This window comes from Puma concolor, chromosome D2 (genome assembly GCF_028749965.1).
Source record: "Puma concolor isolate L17-30 chromosome D2, mPumCon1.1.hap2, whole genome shotgun sequence".
NCBI classification, from domain to species: domain Eukaryota; kingdom Metazoa; phylum Chordata; class Mammalia; order Carnivora; family Felidae; genus Puma; species Puma concolor.
The window spans coordinates 21,979,988-22,003,991 of NC_141677.1; positions in this window are offsets into that span (position 1 = coordinate 21,979,988).

A 24,004-nucleotide genomic window follows, 5' to 3' on the forward strand; every position below is an offset into this window, starting at 1 on the left:
GATAATCTGTACTTTATGGATAATCTGTAATTTATGATTATATATAAAGAGAGAGAAAAGGAAGATACAGCTATTAAGAAGAGAGGTGAGATTTCTGGCATCTTAAGGAACAAAAAGCGTAGTTGCTTAATTTAACTAATTCAAGCCACAATCCTCGACAGTGTTGTTTCAACACCCTGGAATGATATGATTAACTGTGAGGTATGTTGCAACTTGAAAGTCATTTTTCTAATATTGACATTTGTGAATAATTCAATTTCTAAATAATAAATTAGAGCTGATCCAAGTTTTTTGCTACAACATCACTCTCTTACATGCATTTCTAACTTCATTCTTCATTGGAAATGAAGTGAGGCTTCTTGCAGCTTTGCCACTGGGAACTGATTATAACTCTGGCACACTCATGGGAAAATTCCACAACCCAGCCATCATCCATCTTGTATGGCTTGGAGGAGGAAAAAAAAAAAAAAAGATTAAGAACTCGTAGTTCAAAGCATGTTGCTAATAAAGCCAGTATTGGTGAGCTAGATAAAAGCTGGATAAAATCCAAATATGAAGCAATTTACCTTTATTTTTCTCAGTAGTAATACAGAAAAATCTTATCAGAAAAATCTTCCCTTTTCTCTTTGCCCTGTTCCTTTCTCCTTTCCTCTCTCCTCTTCCCAGCTCTCTCCCTAGTGGGCTCATAAATTTAGGCTCATGAAATTTAGTAAAATGTATCAGCTACCAGTCATACTGGAAAAATAACTCAAAGTCCTACTTTGCTACGGTTGGGCAGGAATACTGTTTACTGGTACTGAAAACAGTAGATGTATTTATAGTTCTAAAAACATAATGTCTCACTCCACAACTATTTCTAAATACTAAATGCATATTATTATAAAATAAAATTTGCCTTTATCATTTCCTTGAGACAGTGACCTAAGCTCTGTCTTCCATGAGCTGCTTGTCATATATAGGTGGTTTATGCATATCTAGAGAGAGCCACATTCCCCTGGGCCCTAGAGCAGTCAGGGCTGCTGTGTTTCTATATTTGGTATCAATCCCTCAGCACAGGATTCAACTCAGATCACTTGTCTGTGATCTGTTGTCATTGGGCTTGACTTCGCAAAAAAACCCAACTAACTTTAATGGTCCTCAAAAACTCATTAAAAATTCATGGGTAATGTTGTGACTTTCAACTAAAATAGTAAATATTGAGTCCTAGAACTAATAGGACATGGATTATGCCACAAAAATGATTAGATATGGTCAACCTAGTGAACAAACATAGAATATCCAGAATCAGCTTACAAAGAAAGATAAATTTTAAAAAATGTATCACCCACTAGAGATACTTTTCATCTAATAACTAAAATGCTGAAAGCTTAAATGCCCAGATAGTAACATAACATGGCAAAAAGTACAAACAGGGAGTTCTGGGGCCTAGAAGCTGCTTCAATTCTATCATTTACTGCACAGTAAATAGCTAAACTTTTCAGGACCTCAGTGTCCTAAATTATAAGGCAGATAAATTTGATGGGTTTTACTGGCTTTGCAGGCTTTAAAATTTGGTGATTCTTGGAGAATGTAAAAATAAAGTTGCATGATGCATTTTTATAGGAATGGAAGGGAAGGGATGGGATGGGAAGAGAAGGAAGGAAAGGGAAAGAAGGTAAGAAGGAAGGAAGGAAGGGAAAGAGAGAAAGGAAGGGAGGGAGGAAGGAGGGAGCAGCAGAGGAAGGAAGGGAAGAAAGAGAAAAGAGGGAGGAGAAGGAAAAGAAAAAATGTGTATAGAGAGGGACAAAACCTTTGAAATTAAAACCCTACTTAGACAATGACCACATCAACATATAAATGACTTAATGGAAGTGGTAAAGGACTGGCTGGAGTTCAGAATTTGAATATATGGTATTATAATACTACTATATGGGTAAATTGGCTTCTGTGGGCTAGTCTGGTTATGACTCCACCATGAAGTTATGCTTATGGGAGAAAGCTGAAGGGACTAAGATGATGTCTCACAGCCCCCACCCCCACCCTCCTGCACCGCCGCCACCATTATAATCACTGAAGTCTGGAAGTAGATGTTGTGGAAGGGAAGTGTTTGGAGGCTACTGGAGTTACAGAGAAGGATCAGATGGAGAAAAATAAATAAGAGGTACCAAAGGAAGTGAGGAAAGAAATGACAGGCAAATTATCAAATTATGTGTAGCTACTGAGAAGCAACAGGGGTATCTGATTTCCAATCAAGGCCTGAGATTCTCCCAACTGTCTGGCTCCTGTGCTATTTCACACCCTAACGATCCCCTTACCCACTTGTTATCCACCTTCTTCCTACCATCTTGAGAAATGACATAGTGAAGGACGGTTCACTTCACACTATCTAAGCTCTGGAGCAAACACACCACTGATCGATGTGCTCATAAGAATAGTATTACAGCTGGGATCTGCCTTGTACCATTCATGAGTGGGTAGGGTTACCTTGTTGTGCTGTGTATTATCAAGGACTGGGTTGGGAATTTTATATTCACACTCTTCAAATTGAGGGAGACCATGTCGCAGGGCTGCAGAGTTCTAATACTAGGGCTACACTTTCCAGTCTGCTTATCACCTTGTCTTCGGTTGTCATCAGTCACTCAGCACCTCCCTTCCTTGGCCTACAGCCAAGCTACAATTTAATTCAAGGATTTTAGCTTGTTTATTTTATTTTATTTTATTTTTTATTTTATTTTATTTTTACTTTTCCAAAATACACAAAAGTAGAAAGACTAGTAAACTCCATATGCCTATCACCAAGCTTTACCAATTATCAGTATTGAGCCATTCTATTGTCAAATGCTGTCTCCCCCAACATATCATCAAAACAGCCAATCGGTAAAACAAAGTTGAGTTTATTCCTCCCTGATAGGGGAGACTACTACCAAAGTCCTAATATCTTCTTAGGGTGAGGATGGCAAAGTTGGGATATTTATGAGATTGTGGAGTCTGATTTAAGGTGGATCACTCAAAAGAAGGGGAACGTGATTAGGATTAAGGATCATGATGTGATAATTTATGATCCATGGATACAATAAGGTAAAAATTTGAGGTAAAGGGTTCAAAGAGTCTTGGGCTATAAACAGTGGTTTGATGCCATCTACTCAAGAGTTAGTCATTTGATGTTCATTTAAATGGACTTCGGGGAAGTTTCTAAAACAAATAATAAATGTATTTGCAACTCTTATCTTCATGGGCAAGAGTACCCTGGAATAGTGAATCAAGTTGATGAGGCAGTGGAATAATAAAGTTATATTGGTAAACCAGCCAAATAGTAAAGTTATGTAAATGTACAATAAGTTCTGTGGGTGTATGTCTTCTGCATTCCCTGTCATCCAGCCCCTATTCACTTGTATTGTTGTTATTGGTTACAGTACTTTAAATTATTGTTTATTGTTTAAAGTTGCCAAATGGTATCCCACTCATATACACAGTCTATAATTAGGTAAAATATTGAATAACAAAATCTCTCATATAGATGCAATTTAAAAATTTTTTTCAATTGTTCTATTCTTAGCTTTATCAAGATAGCCAAGGGAATAACTCTGATGCTAAGAATTCACTGTCACACTCTGGAATAAATAATGTTAAAGACTATTCAGAATCTCAAAGAGCTCTAAATAGAAATCATTGCCTCATTGGGCCAATAGCCAGTCTAACCCGTGATAACAAGAGCAGAAAACCCCAAGTACAAATTCAATGTGGGCTTTGTGGGGAATGTGACGGGTGAAGGCAACTCCTCTTTGGTAAATTAAGCCATTCTTCTAAAGGAAAAATACTGCCTAAAGGAAACATATCATGGTGTTGGACATCTACTCCATTGGGATTCTGTAAAAATTTAAGTGTATTCAGGCTACAAACACTAATTGAGAACATTTTAAATGGAAGGCAAGAAGGGACTGTGCAGAAAGGAAAAGCCACCTCTGGGTTTTTGGGGAAAGCCTGCTTTGGTGGAAAATGATAATATTTGGAGCCAGATCTGGGTGGGAATTTTGAAAAAATTACTTAACATCTAATTTCTTAGTATTTCTAAGTTTCAAATTCTACTGTAAACAATTTTTCAAACTTTTAAGGATGGTAAGAAATAATTCCATATAGTGGATGGCAGCTAGAATTTAGTTTTTTAATTGCAATTTTGCCTTTGAGGAGACTGTTAAAGGCCAAATATAGGGGTCAAGGCCTGCAGGTTGAGTTGTGGTCTGATCATGACGTCATGCTTGACTGTATTCTATGCACTGGTGAACACTTATGAGTGGGATCATGGTATGAGTGGAAGCACACTTCAGGAGTATGAATTTGACAGCCAGTGTCACCCTTCAACTCAGGCTAAGAGGGGGCTGTGTGCTAGGCCATACTTTAAAGGACTGTTAGCCAGCACTTGGTGACACATGGATCTTTTGGGACCCAATGCTCAGCACTGACTGTGACCAACAGTTAAATATTCACTTCCGCCTCCAACACTGCTTCAGCCTCAGGGCAACACATGTCTTGCCTTCCATTCTCGAAAAGAAAAGTGCGCCCCAAAGCCCTGGTAGTTTGTGTGTTTTTCCACAGATCCTACTCCAGAGTACGGGATTTGAATGACAGAAGAGCTTGGGTAGAAGAAAAGACAAATTAGCTAACGTGTCAATCCTTCATGTCAGATAGCTTGAACGCAAGACTCCTGCATAACAGTCTCCCATAGTGCTGAGCACCCACTTTGTCTCTCTTCTTTCCAATGTGTAGTTCTAGAGACAATTGCAGATTAGTGAGGTATTGGCAGCTAAGGAATATTTTACAATATGATACATTCATATAACAAATACATATCAGGCTAAATCATATAAAACTGGCATATAAAATTGTCCCTTTTTGAATAGATTAACCTGCATGGTTCAAATACACACACACACACACACACACACACACACACACATGCACATACACACCCCTGTATCTAAAGACATACATACACGTATGAAGTATGATAGCAATTCCATATATTACTGTGTGGACTTACAATTACTTTTGGATAGGGAGAAAATTAAGGAACAATAAAATTAAAGTATTTCATAATATTTTCCATGGTCATTTTTTCCATATGCAGTCCTGTTACAATGTTTGAACATGATATGTAAACTTATGACTTTGATATCATGTGTAAAATTGATGATTATTTTCAAATTGAAATATTGCTGTAAGAATCTTTTTAATAATTCCAGTTGCTATTGTTTTAGGTGAATGAAATTTCCCTGAAATGAAATTAATAAAAAACTATCTGAGAACCACAACTCAAAAAAATGGCATTTCTGAGAACAGGCCACAAGTTATTTGCAAATCTTGATTATAGCAACATAAGCTTTTGTTTTGGTCAAGAACCATACATTGGATAAATATAAAATCATTTTCAAATTATGTAGATCTTTATTTTACTAGTCCTTCAAACATCAATAGCCCATTGAATTCAGTCATCTTTGGCATTTTGCTAGATTTAATTCTATAAAGCTATAGCTTTAAAGATATTCTTGATTTGTTATTATGAAGATATATTTGCCACAGTAGAAGGATAGAATGGATTTTACTTAACAGTTTGTTAACTTTTTTTATTATTTTTAAATATCTGTATTCTTGCTCCAGTTCCCTCAGATATTAGGAGTAGGCCTGTTTCCAACAATATCTTTATTCGTTAATAACAATTAGTCATTGGCACCTATATGTGCCAAGCAGACTAAAGAGAATAAATATTTAAAGGTGAATAGACCACAGAAGAGGTTCCTGCAAAAGTCTTTAACTCAAAACCCAAAGACAGCAGCAGGCATCATAAGCCAGTGAAGCAGTGGGAAGGAAATAATAGGACGTGGTGGTGACTGTGATTAAGTGGACAGAGTTCATGTTCTGTCTAAAGGAGACACCTCTGTTCAGGCTACAGCCATTGCTGTCATTAGGAAACGTCAAGGGGTCAAAGGGTCAAAGATCATCGAATCTTATGCTTTTCTTTAAAAGTTAGGAATATGGAATTTTTTACATAAAATCTCTCAATTAGAAGTTAATTTTTAAAAAATATGTAGATCAAGCCAAATGTCTCTATGGGCTCTATTTAAACAACATTACTACTTTACAGCTATCATTTTAGACTGACGTAACAGGGACAGGAACCAACACTTGCCTTGTGTGCTTTGGCCATTTCTTATTTGTCATCATTACTGCTGTTTCTTTTCTCCTCTTTCTCTCTTTCCGCCTCCTTCTCTTTCTCCTCCTCTTTTTTTTCTTATTCTTTTCCTTCCCTCCCCATCCTTCCCTCCCCTTTTCTCTATTCTGCTTCTCTCCAACTTTGTTTTCTCTATTTTTCTGTTCCTGTTGTGAAATATAGCTGTCACACCCATTGTCACTTTAGTTACAACTGAAAACTAACTACCTAGAGAAAAGTCTCTCAGTAATATCTATGTATCAACAGGAAGAGGAGTTCCTAGAAAATGTGACTTGAGCACCAAAGTTATTCCCCACAGGATGATGGCAAATTGACTGATCCAAGATTAAACTGCCTTGAGAAGGCATATTTGGATTTTTTGAAAAAAGGACTCTTTTACACCCAAATCACCAAATGTTGCCCATTTTTCAAGGCTACTATTTCATACCAAAGTTAGCAAACCTATCACCTCATACAATCTCACAGTGGAATACTGAAAGCCAATTTAGAATATTAATAATAATTGTAATTCATATATATTTAATCTGATTATAATTGTTGCAAGTACTCAAATCTGATACTCATCTGAGATGTACCTGGCTGAGTTGAGTACATTTGGAGCTAGATTTGCGTGAAAACACATTTATTCCTATACAAAGGCAATGGGATAGAAAGTAACTGGGACTAGAAGACAAAGGTGCTACGAGAATCATCACAAACAACCCAGCAAGAGAATTGGCAAACTAAATGCCGTTGGTCTTACAGCATAACAAAAGACTGAACAGGGTAGGAAAATTGCATTTTGCTTAGTGTTCTAACAGCTGACCTTTCCAAATCTATTTACCCAATTTCTTTTCTGAAATCTTCATGTTTATTGCTTGTAGTAGCTACATTTCTTTGCTCTAAGCAGGTATTTACAAGAGATCAAGCATTTAAAATGTAAAATAATATTTAAGACAGCAAACATTTAAACACAAAATATATAATTTGCAGAATTACTTATCAGGAATTAAAGTGGTATCTTGAAGTGCAGGCCCAAAATAACTGACTTTACTTTAAATAAAAAGTATATGGAATCAAAGCAGGGGTATCATTATCCCCTCCATCTTCTGCAGTTAATTATTTTTCGGTCTCGCTCATCCTCTTCAGTAAATCAAGAGATTCTCCCATATACAAATCTGTCTTGCTATAAATTTATATAGATTTCTTGTGCTTGGCTTTAACTCAAGAGTATGGCCTCTCATCACTTTATAATACACCATTGGTAGATGAGTTCTAAGAATTACATAATCAGTGAATTTTACAGCTGTGAAGTCCTTAGACATCTACCCCCCAGGTTTTATAGATGAGTAACCCGAGACCCAAAGATATAAGTTGACCTACCCAGGATCAAAAAGTTAACAACTGGCAGAGCCTGGGCTTGAATACAGAACTCCTTAGCTTTAATAATTTTCTATGGTTTCACAGAAAAATTTTTAGTAAATTGAATAGACCATTGTGATGGTTAATTATATGTATCATCTTTACTAGGCCACAGGATATGCAGATATTTGGCCAAACATTATTCTGAGTGTTTCCAGGACAATTTTTGGATAAGATTCACATTCAAATTACTAGACTTTAAAATTAGATTAAATTAACATTTTATCAGTAGAGTAAACAGATTGCCCTCCATAATGTGGGTGGGCTTCACCCAATCAGTTGAAAACCTAAGAACAAGAAGACAGACCCTTCCTCAGGTAAGAGAATTTTCTAGCTGATTGCATTCAGACTTCATTTGCAATACTGGCTCTTTCTGCCTATCTTCAAACTTTCTGTGGGTCTTCTGCATCACTGGCACACCCTGCAGATTTTGAATTTACCAGCCTCCATGACTGTATAAGCCAATTCCTCTTAATAAATCTATACACATGTGTATGTATACAGATACAGATATTTATATTGACAAATATAGATATCTCCTATTTATTCTATTTCTATGGAGAATACTGACTAAATGTTTCTGAATGGGTCTAGTTTCCCAAAAAATAATCATTTTAATGCTTCCTCTTTTATCTTTTTACTTTTTATAAATTTCTCACATTATAAAGTTTCAAATTGAACAGTAAGATTTTGTATCAGACTGATCCTTGTATGTCAATTCCAATTGGCTGACTGCTGCCTGCTTTCTGAGGCAACGCCCGCCTCATGGACCATACTATTGCTGCTACTAGCTTAATAAATTCCCCAGGAAGGAAGGTATGAGCTAAATTCTCAGGTCATGACCCCATGACCCTCATGCCAAGTTATCCCTGCCTTTCAGGACATGAATGACAGAGCTTCCTAAGCTTCCAAAGAGACTGATAACACAATCCAAAAGTGTGGGAGAGTTAAGGCCCTGAGAGTTAAATTTGACTGGTGGGAAATGGGGGACAGGAAGAAACTAGACAGTACACTTCTAGATCGAGGTGCATGTCCTCTTCATAGCCCTTCTGGAAGATTCTTCATGCTAAGTAAGCATGTCTCCTGAAGGACCTACAGTTTCTCTTCATGGCTCATTGGGACATGGTAGCCACATGAAAATGTATCACCTTATATAGTATTACATCTCTTTAACTGACTTCCCTTTTTCCTCACCCCAGATACCTCTCAAATAACATGTCATCACTTTAATTTCTGCCTTAGGCTCTGCTTTTTAATGGATCAAGGAAAAAACACATTTTCTGAGTTAGGATTGATGATTTCTCAGTAACAGATTTGTGTGAGAGGTAAATAATAGTTATATTTGTCCAACAATGGTCTATTAGAAAAATCAAAATAGATGTTGTATTATATATTTTTATAATATCCAGGTAATATCTGGCTAAAATGTTTAGGAGTTGAGGGATGCCATTTATATAAAATTCTTGGCTTGCTTGCAATTAAAACGTTTTCACTTCAAAACAAATGAAAACCTTTGTAATTTAGAAGTCCAGATTTATAAATTTATATAGAGAACATACTACACATTGACTTTCTGGTGTCTAAAAATTTTTCAATGTTTTCAGCAACATTCCCACCATCAGTCACAGCGGTGTGGTATCAAACACAAAGATGATATCTGAAGCTGAGTGGATGACCATCTTGGTACTGCTTGAGATTCCTTTACCAAATAAAACTGTGACCTGTTCCCATCTCTTAAAGTGACAAATTGAGAATTAAAGTCTGATAAGACCCAGCTAACAAGGTTTTCATATTATGAGATGAATGTTTGTGTCACCTCCCTAGGCCCTTTTCATCTGTTGAAGTCCTAACCTCCAATGTGATGGCATTTGGAGGTGAGGCCTTTGGAGGTAAATGGGATTAGATGAGGTCATGAGGGGAGATCCTCATGATGGAATTAATTCACCTATAAGAGTAGAGCTCTTTCCCTCTCTCTCTCTCCACCATAGTGTGAAGACAGCCATCTGCAAGGCAAGAAGAGGGCTCTCACCAGGAAAGGAATCAGCTGACACTTTGATGTTGGACTTCCGAGCTTCCACAACTATGAGAAATTAAAGTCTGTTCTTTAAGCTGCCCAGTCTACGGTATTTTGTTATAACAGCCCAAGTGGACTAATACATTGACACTGGTAACTTACCTAGATTCAACCTTGCCACTTGTTTCTCTCTAAACCAGTCTGCGAAAACAGACAGGTTTAGTGGACAGATGAAAGCAAGAAAAGAAAAGATCAATGGAGGGTTCAGACTAAGGTTGAAATGTAATAATTGTTGAAATATAATAATTCTGTCTGAAATCTTCTCTAAACACAAACCATTAAAGAAATAAACTTTCTCTGAAACTCAGAATTGTTGATGTTGACCTTGGCCTCCCCAAGTACCTTAGGACATCAGAGCTGAATGCTCTGGACTAAATCCCACAGAAACAGGATTTAATAGCTTCATCCAAAGTCACAGTTGGTCAGTGAAAGAAACAAAAATATCCTCTGCAACTCCTTAATTATATTTGCCCCGAGTTAATTTAAATTTGTTTAGTTGATTATCCAGAGGGAAAAAAAATTATCCAAAAATCCCAGCTTTTCACACAGCCAAGATCATAGAAGTCAAACCACAGATTCAGCCACTTACATCACCAATAATAGAGATTCTATAATTAGAGATTAGCCAGCTGTAATCATTTCTGATGCTTCAGACAGCTGGATCAAGCTGATTTCATCCCAGTTGTGTTAAGCTAGAATGTCCCATATTTTTTTTTCCTTTTTAAAAGAAATCAACAAAATAATGTGGCTTAGAAACACAGAGAATCTCTTTCCCCCACCCAAATCTCTAACAAAGTATTTTTTGTACTTATACCTTTTTTTCTAGCTTCACACATCTCCCAGCTAAAACACTTCAATTGCCATGTAGCTGCTGGGTGAGATGCTTGGAAAATCTTTCATCCTGACTTCAAATTGATGGCATTAGGAATGGTTTCTATAACTAAATCCTATATTCAATTCCACATAAAAAGATGGTTGAGAAACCTTAATAGACATAGTAAGAGCAGTGGTGATGATGACATTAAGACTTTTCATTATTAAGGGAAAAGTAAGCATTCTGAATGTTCCTTTCTCCTAATTCTAACTCATTGGGAGTTCCCACCCAGGTGCACTTTGTGCCTCAAAACCCTTTCTTCTATTAACAACTGGAGCTGCTGATGCTATTTTGGCCATTGTTCTGTTGTTCTTTCTTGTGAAATAGGAGGCTCGCCTTACATTTTAATGTAGGTGAAAAAGCTAGGAACTTATCAATAAAGTATCACTCAGTATTATTTGCTTCTAAAATGGCATCGAAACACTAAAGAGTTACCTCAATTTTGCAGTATCCCTATTTCAGAGTTGTTACAATCAGGGTTTATAGGAATAGCCCACCCCATTCTGAGGGAATACAGAAATATTCATTGCAAATATGTTTCTCCCTTCCTTATTACACTATCAATAAATTATTCACCATTGACTATCACTGCAAATTAAACAAAGACCAAAGGAATATATGTTGGTCCCAGAACATGAATATTCCCAGAAAAAGAATTAGTCTAACTCAAATTACTTAAACTGTTGACAAATGTGTAACCTGTGAGAATGCAGTTTCCATTGGTTTGCCTATTAGTTTTGAAGATTCTTTCATATGAGAGTAAAAGTTCTAATCACCTAGTCAATATGACCTTCTGCTCCCTCTTTGATGCTGAACTGAATATTCTAGTTGGAGGCATATTCCTCATTATGTGAGTTAGTGTTTCTCAGAGTTCTTCAAGGTTAGGAGTTCCTTCTATTATTTATTCTCCATAAATCCTGTGTTTTGGGAGTTTTTGTTAATTCAACAAGATATTTTTACTAAATAATAAAATTTCCCACTTGTATAATCAAAGATACAAGAACTGCCACTCAAGGCAGGAGATGGGATCAGCTCTATTTCTATGACTTGAACTAAGAATGGGAGAGAGTTCTCCAGTGAATTGCCAGGCAGACAAAAACATATCCAGCATAATCCAATTAATTCCCTCAATTTCCAACAAAATCCCATTTTACTGTTCTCACTTTACCCATTATTGACTCTTTGTTTTCCAACCATACCTTCTGTACTTCCGTACTTTGTATATGATGTCCTCCTAGCCAAGAAGGACATTCCTCATTTTTTGCATCTACTAGATTTAAGTGTCACATTTTTATAATCTTTCAAGCTCCCCTCCACCCCCCTCAGAATTAACTGCTTCTTTTTCTTTGCTTAGGAAACTTGTTTGTACTGTGGACATGAGATTGTGCTTATATACTTATTTTCCACACCAGACTGTGCAGTAATTAAGATCAATTTCTATGCCTTACTTACATTTCATTCCTAGGGCTCTGCACAATACCTGATACATAGTAGCATATTCATAATATTTTATCTAGTGAACAAATGAGCTAATGAATGAATAAATATTTATCTATATAAATCCACTGCTATTGCTTACAAAGATAAATTTTCCAAAGGAGTCTAGCCTAGTGCTGAAAGTGGGCAAGATCTAAAAGATGAGCAAAGCATTTGCAGCACTCAAACCTCTTTTCTTAAATGTAATTAAGTATTGGATTTGAAGCTTTTGTAGCCAAGATGCATCTTTTTCAGATGCTCCTTCCACCAGTTATCGACTTTTAGCTCTTAATCAAAAATGATAAAGCAGGTCACATTTTGCTCTTCATATCTACTATTCCATTTGATCCTCATGCCAACTCTATAAAGTAGGTATTTTTATTGATTCTGTTTTCTAGATCTAGAAACAAAGGCTCTGAGGTGTTAGACTTTGCCCAAGGTCACAGAGTTAAAAAATACAATATGAAACTTAGTCTTACACATGCCTTTTCCATGGGCCACAAAATATACTTCATGTACCAACTACTTCATTGTTATTACTCCTCAATAAGACTGGACAAGGTGAAAGGACACAGTGCAAAAAGTGATCCACAGGAAACTACAGAGTAACTCATATACCCAGATGTGGAATGGATACCACCAGGACTGGTTGCTATAGTGTGGCTTCCATAAACAAAATGCATATATAGCATAAGTTTGACTATGTGAAAGAAAATACAAGTATACACAAATACATACAGTGAGATAAAAATATAATAAAAGGTTAAGCATGATACAGTTACAGATCATTTTAACTTCAGAATTTCTTGTTTTCCATTTGCAATAAATATGTTATCTACATAATCACAACATGTTATTTGAATAAAAAGTAAGATATAAAATTGGATAATTGAATAGACTGATTGAATCGATTAAAAACAAACTCAGCATCTGAGAATTTAGCAAAGATCACCTGTTTATGAATGTTCAACCTAAGGTCTTCGATAGTGATAAACAAAACCACAATTCGGAGAAAGGTCCCTGGTCTTTGCTTACTGCCAACAGATGGCTCTAGATCTCGCTGATCTCTTTACACTAAAAACAAAATGGACTTACACATAATTTTTAGTATTAAATTGTTTTTAAGTAGAAGAATCTCCAAATATGGGAAACAAAATGCCGCAAATAAATTGGAAGTCCTTTTTAAAGACTGCAAATAGGAAGTCTTTTTAAAAGAGTCCTGGCTTTGTGATGAGCACTGGGTATTGTATATAAGTGATGAATCACTGAATTCTACTTCTGAAATGACTATTGCACTGTTAACTAATTAAAATATAAATTAAAAAATAAAAATAATTATTTACCAGGAAAATAAGAGTACTGGCTTTTATAAATAAAAATATTAATCACTGAACTATTTATAAAAGCAAAATTTCAGAATTCTCCTGAATATCTAAAAATAGGGTAATGATAAAATATAAAAGCTACATATAATTATGAATATGAAACATAGCAATAGTTATGTTTACTAAGAACTTTAGTGACTTTGGCAAATTATCAGAATGTGATATTATTTTTAAAACCCAGGCCATAGAATTGTATATATGCATAAGCTTTACTATATAAATATATTATGCACAGAAAAAAAATTCAGAGCTAACAGTGAGCATTTCTATGTAAGAAAGTTCTGGGACAAATTTTATTTTGTATGAATATTTTCTCTATAGTTTATAATTTCTTCAATGAATATTTATCAGAAGGAAAAAAATCAAAACCCTTCTTGGGGCACCTGGGAAGCTTAGTAGGTTAAGCATCCAACTTCGACTTAGGTCATGATCTCAAAGTTTGTGAGTTTGAGCCCCAAGTCAGGCTCTGTGCTGACAGCTCAGAGCCTGAAGCCTGCTTCAGATTCTGTGTCCCTCTCTCTCCATGTCCCTCCCTCGCTTGTGTTCTCTCTCTCTTTCAAAAGCAAATAAATGTTTAACAAATTTTTTAAATTAAAATCCTTATTTTTTATACTCTCTCTGTCTCTCTCTCTGTCACACACACACACACACACACACACACACACACACATACGTGCATGCATGCACACATACAAACACAGAACGCTGAAGGGAGAAATCCAAAGTTTGAATCAAAATAGATTTAAAATAGAAGCAGACACCATGCTGATAGTCAAGTAAACCCTTGGGTGAACCAAATTAAGTGATTCTGCTGTAAACACAAACCTTTGGCTAATCTTGGTTTTTATCTGTACAAAGGACCCAGAGCCCAGGGCTTGGAGCTAGGTGGCAGATAAAAATCTCCATCATCTCTGGTTCACCTACCTTGCAGATAATTTTTTGTTTTTGTTTTTGTTTATTCTCACAACCTACTGCCCTTGTCAAGGTGCAGATTTTTCTAAGCATCAATATTCAGAGCTTTAGTGAAGCAAGAAGAAAAAAATTAAAGTCATCTTAAAATCCATGGTAAAAGTGAAATTGGAAATGATTAATGACATCTAAGATTTATGGTCCTTAATGCACAAAGCACTTTGTACATATATTTACTTACAGCCACATGTGAGGTATGTAGGACACACATTATTTATCATTACTTTACAAATGTACTTACTTTTTGTAAGTACTCACAGCTTTTCCATGTAGCAGAGCCTGATTCAAACTCTACCATTTTGAATTCAATCCTGTGTTACTTCTACTAAAGCATGATGTTACTCCTCAAAAAATAGTCTTAGTGCCTCCAACTAAAAATATGTTTATCTTGCTCATCTTTAGAGAGAGGACACTGTGTCATGTACAATTTCCTTAAGATTCTTAAGATAATTATAACAGTGTTATAGGGTGGCTTCTAATACCTTGCATTAATGCAGAAGGTTGATAACGATGTTGTAGTACAATTTTGTGAAAGTAGTTTTATGGGAGGATGAATGGACTGTGTTATCCATTAGGCAATAAATTGTTCCACCAAATGTTTGTGAATTTTGAACTAGATTAGGCTTGTTAAATCATGTCCCCTGATTTAGGGAGGACTTAAAGTTGCAAGCAACACAGACACATTTAAACTAGCTCAGGCTAAAAGGAATTACCAGAGGAAAGAGGTGGAGTTAGGTCTCAGAAACAATTGGAACCCAGGGTTTGACCACAATCAATGCTCTCCCCCCTCTCATCTCTGCTTCTCTTAGAATATTAGCTTCATTCCCCAGACTGGCTTCTTTTGCATGGCCTAAATCCTGACATTTGACAACTATTAGATCATAAAGATCCCATCCCATGGCCTCACTCAAACTTAATTATTTCCTTAGTGGCTGCATATCCAAATACAGCCACACTGGGAGTTTGGTTATCATCATATAAATTTTCTGGGGACACAAACATTCAGTCCATAACAAGGTGGGTCAGTAATTTTCTAATGAAAAAGATACTTGCAAAATAGAACAATGCTTGACAGACAAAGCAATAGATGGCCTGGTGCTTAGTCTCAAGACCTGGATTGCAGTACTGTAAGCTTCTAGTTAAACTTGGAGATGTATATTTTAACAACTAACCAAGATGGAGTGGGACTAATATTATTTTGAAAAAAAATGTGGATACTGCCAAGTATATATCACTCTACCTCTTAGCTGAGAAAGGATCTTCACACTGGCCAAGCAGTCCCTCAAGAGATTGTTTTGGTTCTTCTTTAGTACACACATGAAAAGGTAGTTGAACCCCCAAATTCTACTCCACAGATTATAGCCAAAATAGTTTTAGCTTGGAAAACATTTGGAGCATCAGACACCCACCTATGCCATTAAAAATATAATTGTTAGGAAAGCCAGAGAATATTTAAATTGTGCACTCTGATGTATCTTCCAAAAGAAACCAAAAGAAATATGTCTTCCTATAAAACATAATGGAAGAGTTCATTAAGACTTGCCACACTGAAGCTTGTCTAGAAAGTTGTTATGGCAAATCTCTTCATCACAAAATATCTTTGGTATCAAAATATTAGATCTGCATCCCTTCTTTTGTGTCAGTAATCACAGCTGGTTTGGTTATCTATTAGGGGCACTGCTTGTTCATGAAAATAAAACCATGATATCTACATATCAAATAATGTTAATTTTTCTATACTTTATGCAAGGGAAGTGGGTCTCAAACACAAAAGTAGTTTCAGGACATAAACTTTGAAGTAAAAGGAACAGTGGACAGAACACACTTCTGCGGTGAAAATTGCTATGTGATTAATTAATAGAACATATCAATCAACCCTGACTCATATAGCCATATTAAGTTTATACATGAATCAAAAACAAAGGATTTAGGGGGCTCCTGGGTGGCTCTGTTGGTTGAGTGTCCGACTTTGGCTCAGGTCATGATCACTCAGTCAGTGAGTTTGAGCCCCGCGTCATGCTCTGTGCTGACAGCTCAGAGCCTGGAACCTGCTTCAGATTCTGTGTCTCCCTCTCTTTCTGCTCCTCCCCTGCTCATGCTCTGTTTCTCTCTGTCTCCCAAAATGAATAAATGTTTTTAAAAATTAAGAAAAAAACCCAAAGGATTTAGTTAAGCTCGTCAACTGAGCCCATAACCGGTATCTCTATGAATAGAATCAAAGGCTGGGGGAAAGTGGATAAAAGCACTGAACCTGTTTCAATTAGTTTTAAAAAAATTATTATGAGGTGGTGATGAATGAAGCAGCATTTATTTGCTCTTTGATTAGAATCCCAGCCCCCGAACTTGCACTCAAGAGAAAAACATATATTTTACTTTTTTATTTTTTATGATTTTTATATCTTTATTTTTGAGAGAGAGAGAGAGAGAGAGAGACAGAGACAGAGCAAGCGGGGGAGGAACAGAGAGGGAGACACAGAATCCCAGCAAACTCCAGGCTCTGAGCCATCAGCACAGAGCCTGACACGGGGCTGGAATTCATAAACTGTGAGATCATGACCTGAGCCCAAGTCAGATGCTTATCCGACTGAGCCACCCAGGCGCCCCATAGAGAAACATATATTTTAAATGAATTGTGTAATAAGGTAATAAATTTTTCATTTTTTTTCAGATTAAATGATGTTTTTTTCAAAAAATGAAATGCATTATTACTCTACAGCTTTAGTAATATATGTATTCTTTATAAAGAAAAGAAATCTGTAGTGGGACCCTCGTGTTGACTTCTGGGTGTGAGTCATGTACCAGCCCCACTCTGTACCCGTATTTTCATATTAAACTATATATGCTATTATAGCCTCCCCCCTCAATCCCTCTCAATGTTTGTGGTAATGAAAGAAACCCTCCATCGTGTGTGTGTGTGTGTGTGTGTGTGTGTGTGTGTGTGTGTGTGATATTCACAGCTTGCTTCAAATAAGTTTTTAAGATATTCTAACTGATTCTCCATCCTTTCTAGCCTTTGCTATTCTCCATCTGGATAAAGAATTCAAACAGGAACCCTCTTGCACTGTTGGTGGGAATACAAATTGGTGCAGCCACTCTGGAAAACAGTGTGGAGTTTCTTCAAAAAATTAAAAATAAACCTACCCTATGACCCAGCAAAGCACTGTTAGGAATTTACCTAAAGGATACAGGAGTACTGATGCATAGGGGCACTTGTACCCCAATGTTTATAGCAACACTCTCAATAGCCAAGTTATGGAAAGAGCCTAAATGTCCATCAACTGATGAATGGATAAAGAAATTGTGGTTTATATACACAATGGAGTACTACGTGGCAATGAGAAAGAGTGAAATATGGCCCTTTGTAGCAACGTGGATGGAACTGGAGAGTGTGATGCTAAGTGAAATAAGCCATACAGAGAAAGACAGATACCATATGGTTCACTCTTATGTGGATCCTGAGAAACTTAACAGAAACCCATGGGGGAGGGGAAGGAAAAAAAAAAGAGGTTAGAGTGGAAGACAGCCAAAGCATAAGAGACTCTTAAAAACTGAGAACAAACTGAGGGTTGATGGGGGGTGGGAGGGAGGGGAGGGTGGGTGATGGGTATTGAGGAGGGCACCTTTTGGGGTGAGCACTGGGTGTTGTATGGAAACCAATTTGACAATAAACTTCATATATTGAAAAAAAATAAAAATAAAAATTGTACAACAACAAAAAGAATTCAAAAGTCATACCCAATTCTTAAATATTTTCTTTGAAAATGTGCATCTTGGTGGTTGGTCTCCCTATCTCTTTTTTATCTAATTCTACCACCTCTTGATATCTCAGTGTAAATTTCTAAGTCAGCATCTTGCCACAAGGGAATTAACACAATTGTCAATGTGCATGCAATTCCTATGAATATCCTTGGTTATCAGGATGTCATCCAGGTAATCCATACTGTACTTAAATTGAGGGCTTATTTAATTGTATTTTCTTTAAATTTCATTGAAATAAATAAGAGACATTTTTTAAAATTATCACAGAAAATGTACAAAATTTCTGGATTATGTTTCTGGACATAGTTTGAGAAACGCTGAAATGGACTATATTCTGGGTCTAGTCAAATGAGACTCTGCCATTATATTGATAAAGGGAAATCAGTGGCAAGACATCTTTCCAAGGGCTTTGTTTGGATTATAGGATTCTCTGTTTGTCTGCTTGTTTGTTTGCTTAACTATGCAATAAAAGAGCTGATTAGCAAGCAGCATCAGATCCTCAAAGGTTTGACTGCTAAGTTTGAAACTGAAGATGAACCCCTCCTTCCAAGTAGCCATCAAGATCTTAGCTTCAGTACCTGTCCCCTTAGTCACCTGTGCAACCCAAACTCAAATTTTTCCTACACAGATTTATTAAACATGAGGATTTTTTAAGGTGATAAGAAATTTTTGATAATACTTGAATTTCATTTAAAGAAATTCCTAAATTTTGAAAAAGAATATTTTTTTAGGTCACTAACAGGTCAAGGTTTATTTTAAGACAGGCACTTGGATGAGTACCACATTCATTGTGACACAATGAAGATGGATCTATTTTAAGCTCAAATAACAACAATGATAGAAGGGACAGGGATAAAATTTCCATTGAAGCATCAGGGCAGAATTTTAAACAGGCTTTTGATAGCAATGGGCAAAATAAAGTTTCAAAGTTCATCTTACTTCTCGCAGCTCTCTTAGCTCCTGGTCTGAGAAAGAATTAATGGACTCTGGGACATGTAGGCTACACATTAAAATGTTGTGTTTATTTTTTCTGAGAAAAAAATAAATCATATTGATGATGGTGATTAGTAGAGAGGGTAACTTTATACATTACATGGTGCTGACATCAAAATTAGACATGCAGATTCCTGGGTTTCACACACTCAGGAGGCATTATTATAGCTTGTGTGAATGACACACCCTGGAAGTTCTGCATTGTGAGGCTCTGGACCAAAATCCTCTGAAATTTTTCCTAAGCCTTCATATACCCCACCATAATCTCAGTTCATGTGTATAATTTGTGAGAAATTTTTCATTTCAAGTAATGCATCTTATTCTTAAAAAAAAAAAAAGTTCCATAGGGAACTAATCTTATATCCCTATATTCAAGGTGGGACCACATAAGACCATCCTAAGCCTAAAATTCAGGTCCCCAGAGGCATATTAGTCTGCTAGGAAATGTAAAATGAATAAATGTTAAATGCTCTTTTGAAAACATAAGAAAAAAAGATAAACAGTCCAGGAGAAAGATGAGCAAATAAAATTACTAAGAGGAGCCTGTGAGATAGGAAGGCAGAAAGGAAAACTTCCACTTCCCATTTCTAGTACAGGTCCTCTCTGATCACACTCCTTGTCAGCCATAGAAAAAATTTAAGGAAAAATATATGACTAATTTTTAATAATAAAGGAAGAATGGAAGATGAGAAAACAGCAACATTAAAACACTGAGAATAAAAAAAAGAAAAAGGAATAAAATACAGATTAAAAGAGAATAAAAAGCCCAACAAAGACAAAATAATAATGGTTAAAAATAATAAAAGAAAATAGATGAATTTTAAAATAAAGTATAAAAAGCTATGGGCCAATGAGTTTAAAGATTAAAAAATCTAAAAGCAAAGGAGATCAAGCATAAAAATCCATGAAATAAATATTAGATGAAACCCATATAAACATAAAAGATTAAGGACTAAGATTAGAAATTGGGAGATAAAAGGGCAAAAAGAAAAAGTATATGAAAAAAATCATCATTATAAAGAGAATTAGGGCAAACCGTGTGAAGGCCTGAAAAAGAAAAGTTGAACTTTAGAGAAATCATTGAAAACAAGTGGTAGAGCATGAGAATGGACCCTGGTGGAAGGTGATACAGAAACCGTCATCTACTCTTGGGCTGAGCCTCCATCCCCTCATAAGCAGGTAGGACACTGAGAGGTTGAGAGCAATCTTACAAACATATTCCTTGAGTTTCCCTATAAAACAGAAACCTGTAACAGACTGACCTCTAGACACTTCTAAGGCAAGCCCTACAGAGAAATTAAGGTTCTTTGTTCCAAAAGACAAAGGCCAGGGGAAAAATTACCAAAGCCTATAAAATAGGAAATCATAAAGAAGAGGTGAAAATGGATTTTTTAAAAACCAAATCTCCTCATTCCATCCTTGAAAAGAGACAAAATTAAGAACATTTACAAGGATTTTTACGCAGAAGTTAACAAATGTGGACTCATAGCTCAGAGAATTGGTATAAATAATATTTATATACTTGTCAAAAAGATTTGGAAGATATGAAAAGTTAGAAAAGTGTGGTGGCAAAAAATTGGCTGATATGCCTAGGTTCTAGTTCCAGCTCTGCCTCTGGCTAGCTGTGTGACCTTGGGTAAAGCATTTTATGTCCTTGCACCTCATTTTCCTTACACATCTGTATGAGCAATAAAAAAAGGATGATTTTTATTTTCTAAAACTAAATTTTGAGGTTACTAATTAAGAAAATAAGCTTTTGTCATACAATGAATGTGTAATGGGTCATGAATCTAGGTCTATAAACAGGCTTTGAAAACAATGTTTAGGAGAGCTGGAGGGTTGAGTAAATGAAAGAAAAGACCAGGCAGAAGACCATAGGGGCTATGAACAACTGGAAATATGTGTCTCTTCTAAAGTGCAGGCTACATCTCAGCTATACCTAGTGCTTGTCACATTGAAATGTAGTCAGCCAGATCTTCAGATCTTTCTGGAGAAGTCAAAAACATTTTTAATTGTGAAAACTCCTGATTTTTACATATCATCAACTTATTTAAAAAAAATTTTTAAATAACTTGGATGAGCTAGCTGGAAAACATCTGTTATCTCAGCTTGGCCTGTGAATCACTGTTAACTCCACTAACCTGTAATACCTCAGTCATTACATTTGCCTCAAAGGTTCATTGCAGGACTCAGCTAAGTTTGGGTGATGGAAGGCAGGAATGAATTCATGGGTTTCATTTCTCCAATTAATAAATTTATTCCTATAAATGTCCCCTCGGTCATATATGATTTTAGTAATTTGAATCACTTCTTTTTTTCTTAGTCAGTCTAAGGTTTGTCAATTGTATTGATATTTTCAAAGAACCAACTTTTTACTTCTTTTATTTTTTTCTATTGTTTTCTATTTTTTATTTTATTTATTTCTGCTATACTCTGTTATTTTTTTCCCTACTGCTTTCTTTGGGTTTATTTTTCTCTTCTTTTCCTAATTTTTTCTAAAGATAACATTAGATGATATAAGATCTTTCTTCTTTTTTGATATAGGTGTTTACAGCTATCGATTTCTCTCTAAGAACTGCTTTACCTGCATTCCATAAGTTTTGTATGCTATGTTTTCACTTTCATTCATTTCAAAATATTTTCTAATTTCTCTTGTGATTTCTTCTGTGACCCATTGTGAATCCCCAAATTTCCTTCTGTTATGGATTACTCAGAAAACATATTTTTTATGATTTCAGCTCTTTTAAATTCATTGAAATTTGTTTTATAGCATAACATATGGTCTATCCTGAAAAAAACTTATATGTACTTGAAATAATGTGTATTTTGTTATTGCTGAATTCTATAGATATGGTAAGTCTAATTGGTTCATGGTGTTTTTAAGTCTTCTAATTCTTTGTCAAGTTTTTGCTTACTTGTCTTATTTCTTATTGAAAGTGAGGTACTGAAGTCTCCAACTACTGTTCACCTTTTTCTCCCTTCCTTTCTGTCACTTTTCATTTCATGCATTTTAAGCCTCTTTTGTGAGGGACATATATGTTTATAATTATTATATCTTCTTGATGTATTGACAAATTTAGCTTTATAAAATGTTCTTCTTTGTCCCTAGTAACAGTTTTGATCTCATATTCTATTTTGTCTATCCATTTCTATCATTTGTCTATTTTTATATTTTCAATAATAAAATATTTAGTATAATAATCCTTCAAAGGAATTCTCAAATCAGGGGAGTAAGGGAAGAGGTCACATTTCCATAAGGGTACATGTAAGCCTTGGGTAGAAGAAAGTTTAGATAAAAAAAATTTTGAAGGTGCCTGTGTGGCTCAGTTGGTTAAACATCCAACTCTTGATTTTGGCTCATGGTTAGTGGATTCAAGCACCATGTCAGGCTCTATGCTGACAGCAGGGAGCCTGCTTGAGAGTCTTTCTCTCTCTTCCTCTCTCTCTGCCCGTCCCAAGTGTTCTCTCTCTCTCTCTCTCTTAAGCTAAATAAACTTAAAAAAATTTTTTTTCAGTATTATGTTTGTGAAAATGCATACAAGTGGAATGGTGCATGTATGTTTAACTTTTGAGGAAGTAGACAAACTGTTTTCCATTTGTTAAATAATTATACCATTTTTTATTTCTACCAACAGAGTATGAGAGTTTTCTCCAAATCCTCAACACTTGTTATAGTCAGTCCTTTGAATTTTAGCCATTCTAGTGAATATATAGTAGTATCTTATTGTGGATTTAATTTTCATTTTCCTAATGTTGAATACTCTTTCATGTGCTCATTTGTTGTCTTTATATCGTCAAAAGTGAAGAGCAAGTTCAAATCTTTTGCCCATTTTAAAAAGTTGTCAATAAATTCCTAGATATATAATATGTTTCCTTCTAGTTTGTGTCATGTCATTTAATTATCCTACTGGTGCTTTTCAAGAATTAGCAAGATCAGACATTTGTAATTTTGATGAAGTCCAATTAATCAAATTTTTAATGGGTTGCGTTAGTGTTATAGCTACGGAAAATTTGTTTTATGTTTTCTACTAGACACATTATACTTTTTGGTTTAACATTTAAACCCCTGATCCATTCTGAACTAGTATCTGTATATGGTATAAGATATGGATCTTTTTTTTTTCATATAGCTATCTGCTGGGAAGCAATTCTTTATAGCTGTCACATTCTTGCATATATTTTAAGAAAAATTACCTTTGTTCCAGACTATATTTTAAAGGAGTTTTGTAGAGCCATTAGCATTGGAAGATTGAGATAGCTTCCTTTGAGAGCAAAAAGTGGATTTGTTATTTGTCCAGAAAATCAATTACAAGAAGAAAACTCAAAACTTCACAAATATGTGGAGATTAAACAACATTCTCCTGGACAACCAATGGACAAATAAGATAAATCACAAGATAGTGGGATAGATGGTGGCAAAGTAAGAGGACTGTAGGATTTTCTTGTCCCATGAAGACAGCTAGATAACTATCAAGTCATCCTAAATGCCTCAGAAATCAACCTGAAGACTGGCAGAACTAATTCCACAACTAAAGGTAGAGAAGAGTCCACATCAAAGAAGGTAGAAAGTGTGGAGATGCAGCTTGAGAAAGAAACAGATCATGGCCAATGTGGTGGGGAGGGAGCTGGAGTCATGGAGAAGGGTGAGAGACAGATTAACATACAGGGGGAGTGCCCAGGGAAAATGAATCCCCATAGCAATTGGCTTGGAAAGCAAAAGAACCCAAATTTCATGAGTTCTTGCAAGCAGTGGGGATTAAAGCCTATAGTTCTAAAGGTCAGTGGGCTTGGCTCAAGAACAGCCTAGAAGCATTGGGGCTGCTCTTGGAGAGAAGGTAGGGCAAACAACCCTCAGGCATACAGCACAG